Source organism: Pinus tabuliformis, chromosome 8 (genome assembly GCF_031772625.1).
Source record: "Pinus tabuliformis cultivar Carrire ecotype Pingquan chromosome 8, CPIR1, whole genome shotgun sequence".
NCBI classification, from domain to species: domain Eukaryota; kingdom Viridiplantae; phylum Streptophyta; class Pinopsida; order Pinales; family Pinaceae; genus Pinus; species Pinus tabuliformis.
The window spans coordinates 1,619,438,801-1,619,444,885 of record NC_142294.1 but is presented as its reverse complement, the minus strand read 5'-3'; positions in this window follow the sequence as shown (position 1 = coordinate 1,619,444,885).

The window sequence follows — 6,085 nt, the reverse complement described above, 5'->3', positions numbered from 1 at the left end:
AACACTTTACATGTCTATAATTGGAGCTCTCTTATACTTAACTGCTACAAGACCCAACATTATGCAAGCAGTGGGAATGGTGGGAAGATTTCAATCAGCTCCTAAGCAATCCCACATGTTGGCTATGAAAATAATTCTCAGATACTTGAAAGGAACTCCTGACTTTGGTCTTTGGTATCCCAAAAGCACAAATATTATAGTGATAGCTTATACCGATGTTGATTGGGCTGGAAGCATGGATGATCATAAAAGCACCAGTGGAAATGAATTTTTTATGGGAGATTTCCTGGTAGCTTGGCTCAACAAAAAAGAATCATCTATATCTCTCTCTATAGTTGAAGCCGAATATATAGCCACAACTGACTATTGTACACAAATACTATGGATGAAGGAAGCTTTGAAGGATGTTAACATAGAAACTAAACAACCAATCACCATCTATTGTGATAACACAAGTGCTATCAGTCTCAATAAAAATCCAGTGATGCACTCAAAAACCAAACATATACCAATCAAGTATCATTTTCTCCATAAACAGGTGGTTGAACAAAACATCAAGTTGGAATAAATCAATACCAAGGAATAGATTGTAGATATTTTCACCAAACCTCTTCCTCGAGAAGAATTTGAACATCTCCGTCAAAAGATGGGGGTTATTTCTCTAACATCACACTAAACCGATTCTTAAAATGCTGCATGATAGGGGGAGAAGCTTGATAGGGGAGAAGTTTGACAAGAGGAGTAGTTCGACAAGGGGAGTCCTTGTGCACTCCTTTGCCATTGATGTCAAAGGGGGAGAGAAGAAGAATATTGCCATCAATGACAAAGGGGGAGATTATTGATCTAGATTGTCATTAATGTCAATATGACAATATTCTTGATACTAAATGATGATGTGAAGCCAAGTAGAGCAGATCCATGAAGCAACAGGAGCAAGAAGCCAAAGAGTTCATCAGAAGCCATCAAAGAAGCAGGTTATCGGAGAAAGAGAAGCAGATTATCACATATACCTAAGAGTAAGAGCCATAACGAAGGAGTTAAAAGTAATAAATTGTGAAAGCTCTTTAATGATCACAATGCATTGGAGAGATCAATATCGGAGGCTTTATTGCTTTATTATGTGTCACGTTGATTCCCCTGACTATGATATGTATTACGGACCCAATGGTTCCATAACAATATGTATATCGCATTCGTCATACCAGAACTACCACATCGGAGTTGCGTTTCACAAGTATTAAAAAAGGTCACGCTAAAAATGTCGATGGCGATATGTACTGTGGATATGACCGCTCCATTAGAATACACTTTTATGTAACGTTGTGTCTGGCTATCGGGAGCTACGCAAATCATAAAGGGTTGTCACTTGCGGACCACTGATTGCGATAAAGGTTGTGGACCCAATGATTTATCAAAATGGGTTTAATACAATATTGCATCTACAATATCTCTAGTTTCAAATAGATGTTAAAACCTTTGATTGCGATAATATTATGGACTTGATGGATTCATTAAAAATAATTTATTGAATATCGCATGCGCTCCATCGAAAGACAGAGCATGTGCACAATTGTAAAACCTCCAATTGTCATGAAGTTGTGATTGCGAGATTAAAGGAATGACTCTGAAGCACCCATAGGCCTTCTTTTGTGCAGATGGGTGGCTTACGACCGTACTCTTAAGCCTTTCTCCCAGTGGTTGGGGCTTGAACTAGAACCTTCTCTACTCAAATCAAAACTTGTCAAAACTACTTCAACAACATCATATGGTTATTTAGGTCTAGAAACATTGCTTTAAATATCAAGAGTCATCTGCAAATAATAATAGGTGTTGGGATCTTATGTAGAGTTTCTCTCTCTGTATGGGAAGCCACTTCAATCAACATTAATCAAGACATCAACGTGCCTATTATAATACTGTTATGCATCGGAAAAACTATTAGATAATGGAGTCAAACTATATCAGGTTCTAAAACATATATTCCTCTTAGTCATAACAAATCATCATCCACTGGTTTGTTGTCGCATATGGGCATGCCATTAAATATTCATCAAAGGTTAGTTTCATATGATTAGGGAAACTAACAAGTGTAGCTACAAGAATTATAATCACAACATCACTTCTTTATCATATTACTCAACCATCAAGATAGGGCATCCAATTTATCACATGTCAATATAACAAAACTTATCAAAACCTAACTAAGGTCAACAAGAAGATCTTGAATATCAATCTTATTGTTACGATTTTATCATCAAAGTTACCATGCTTATCATAAACATTATCAATAATATCAAGTTTCCATATATCAAAATCAATGTATCTAACCTGCTTTAGTAAATCCATCATGTATAAATGTAAAATACTTTCGAAATATCAAGAACACCAATATACATATGCCAGAAATCAAACTTACTTTCATATGCATGTATAATTCACTTATGAAGGTGATATTCTCGACATACCTTAGGGCTTAACTTGCCATCCAATCTTACAACTGAATCAATATACTATACATACCTTGTAGTATTCATATACATGTGCAACTTGTAACACTTAATTGTCATCGACAGTTGTAGTACTTGCATATTGTAATTTCTAGATGCTACTTTGAAAACTTTCCTCAGGTACTTATTTCCATTTCCAACAACAACTCTTTTCTTTCTGTAATAGCTCTCTTTTCCTGTGCCTTAGATAATCCTCAAAAACGATTTGCTTATCACATCTCATCTAGAGGTTAGAAGCATTCAAATACTGAAATATTCATGCAGGAAGTATAAAACAATAAGTCAAAACAAGAATAGTATCACAAAGAAATAACATAATCTAAAAGGTACTTATCTTTGACAAAACGTGATCATCTCCCTCTTGAACCAACTTCCAAGAGTTGGTATTGTCCATTATCCATATAACAATGTTGCCTTCAATATTTCCATCGACTTTATCAACAACCAAGTTTAATTGAGGCTATCCCATATAGGGTTGCATTAAACATGTATTTTTGCTTGAACACCTTCTCATTGATCATGTAAGGGTTTCAAAAATTCAAAACTCTAGCCTTTGTCATATTCTAGGGATTCCTTCAAACCCTAAATCCATTAAACGCTAATAACCATATTGCCTAGGGTTTCCTTCAAACCCCAACATTCTGTTAGGTCTCCTCCATCTTCTCTTGCTTCCATCATAGGTGTATTCTCAGGGGTGATCTCAATGACTTTTCTTCAGCCTAGGTCTGAAATCATGCTAATTTTTTCTTAGGGCTATGTAGTTCTTTGCTTTAGATAACTTCATTTCATCATTTACACATTTAATTCACCCCAAAACATTATAACATCATTACATCATACATAATTATGTAGAAATAACAATATCATCAACAATGCAATAGAGCATAAAGAAACAATAGAAAAAAAGAACTCACACATAAAGACATTGGGATTGATCGAAGACTAGGGAAAAACCCCACAAGGGGGAAGCCCTTTCAAATTTTTCTTCTTATTAGATTGTCATAAAATGTTCAGCAAAGGGAGAGTACAATAATCAATTTCTTCATTCACAAGGCTATGTAACAAAATTAATCAAATTCTATCTCAGAGATTAACCCAACAATAATACTAATCAAAACCATGATTCAAAAACATGTAGTCAACTGCCAACATCTGTGGTCAACTGTCGAAATTTGTGGCCAACTGTGGTCAACTGCGGTCACCTATAAAAATGAAACCCTAAGTCCCAGTGTTGAAAAATGGCAACAAGAATATTCCAATTTAATTTGTCCTTGAATTAAATTGTGAATTAAAATCGAATTTAGTCTTAACAGCTACTTCGAAATAACTAATTAATTTATTTTTAAATTAATTAGTTGGAGAAATTCAAGTTAGAAGTCTTTCTGAAGCCATGCAAGAGTTATCCCTTAAATTAAGGAGATAAGATTGAGTTATATTTGAGTTGTAATTAGTTAACTCAATTTACTGAGTTACGTTCAGTTAAATTAGTTCCACACTGTTTGAAGAACTAATAGTGAGTTAACAGTTAGTTGATGCATTAATGCACTCAACTAGTGCTACTCCAGTTAATTGAATATTCCCTCATTAAAAACTCATGCATGTCTATTCTAAGAAAGACCAAATTGAGATTAATGTTCAAGGACAGTGTACTATCAGCTGCATGTGTTTTCTCATGGAGAAAAATCATGCATTCAGTGAAGGATTTATCCTTGAGGATTGCGCAGTTTTGAAGCCTAGTTTTCCACTTGGTAATAGGCTAATCATCTAGAAGGAACAACGCAAGGAAATAGGATATTGGAGGGTAGAGAGGAAGGTTGGAGAGAAGCCAAGATTGCTTGTGAGCACCTCTGAGGATTGTAATGAGAGATGGCTAGCTGTGAGAGCTAAGGCTTTGTATAATTCCTATATATTTCCACCATGTATGATAATACAATAGTGTGAGGTTTTTAGCTGAGGCTTTCCCCAAAGTATTTTCATGTGTATTGTGCTATTGATTCTTATTCTTCTGGTTATATTATTCAGCTCGATTTTTAAGCTTCCGCAAATTGATAGTAGAAGTAGGTTATCGTATTATGCTTTGATTTATATTTCATTATTGGGTTGATCTATCACAGATTTTATACATGGTATCAGAGCTATGAACAATATACAGAGAAGAGAATTCGAAGTTTGAAATTTGGGGTTGCAGGTGAAAATTGAATTCATATCATAATTCAAGGTTGGCCAATGGAGTTCTATGACTTGAGACTCGAGTATGCCTTGGAAGGTAGCTTGAATTACATAGCATGGAAAGATAGAATGGAGGTTGTATTAGAAAACAATGGCTTAAAGGATTTCATTGATCAAGAAATCCCAAAGCCAGCTTCAACTAATGCACAAGAGTTGGCTGAGTGGAAGAAGTGTGTGGCAAAGGCGAGATAGATCATCCTTGAGGGAGTTCGAGACCATATTGTCTCAAGTCTCCATGATAAGGATACTCCATTTTCAATGTGGAAGACATTTAAGGACCTCTACCAGAACATTAGCGACCAAAGGAAATTGGCGCTCAAGGATAAGCTTCGAAGAATCAAGATGGAGAAGGGTGATATTATTTCCACATATCTGAAAAATCTCACCACGTACAGAGATGAGCTTGGCAGTGTGGGAATAACTAATGCCGATGATGATATGGTGAGCCTCGTTCTCCTTGGCATTCCAAAGAGTTGGAATAGCTACCAAGACTCTGTGAATGGAAGGGAGAAACTTCCAGATTGGGAACGACTGTGGTTGGATCTTATGCAAGAGGATATTAGGAGGAGCACACGAGATGGTTCTTCATCCAAGAATGATGATGAAGAAAATATGGCCTTAGCAAATAGGGCAAGGAAAGGGAAGGGGAAGGCTTCCCATTTCAAATCGAATTCTTCTCATGGAGGGAAGAAGAGTGACATGTTTAAAGTAAGATGATTTAATTGTCACAATATGGGACATTATGTGACTAATTTCCCATCAAAGAAGTCCAAGAAGGGATCCTCAGAAGGATCGGGATGTGAGGCATTAGCCTCTCAATTCAAAATGGACTTTACCCTCATCGCATGCATGGTGTCATTGATGATGGGTTGTGTCTGGTATCTTGACAGTGGCGCCTCATTCCACATGACCGGTGACAAAAATTTATTCAATGCCTTGGAGGAGAAAGACCTCAAGATGTGCATAGAGATGGGTGATGACAAAAGTTATAGTGTTTTAGGAGTAGGCATGGTTGCTTTTGAGAGGGAGCATGGAGCTCCTCTCACCTTGACAGATGTGATGTATGTGCCTGGATTGAAGAAGAACTTGGTATCGATCGCGATGTTGGAGGACAAAGGCTACGATGTTGTCTTCAGTAAAGGAAAGGCATTCCTAAGACACATAGCCACGGGTCAGACCAAGAGGATAGGGATTCGGGTGAAGAATCTCTATAAACTAGAGGTAGATGATTGTGCAGCATTGAGTACGAAAGCATAATTGGTGCAAAGCCAAGACATTGGTGAGTTGTGGCACATGCGGTTGGGCCATTTGCATCATGGGGCTTTGAAGATAATGCAGCAAATATCTAC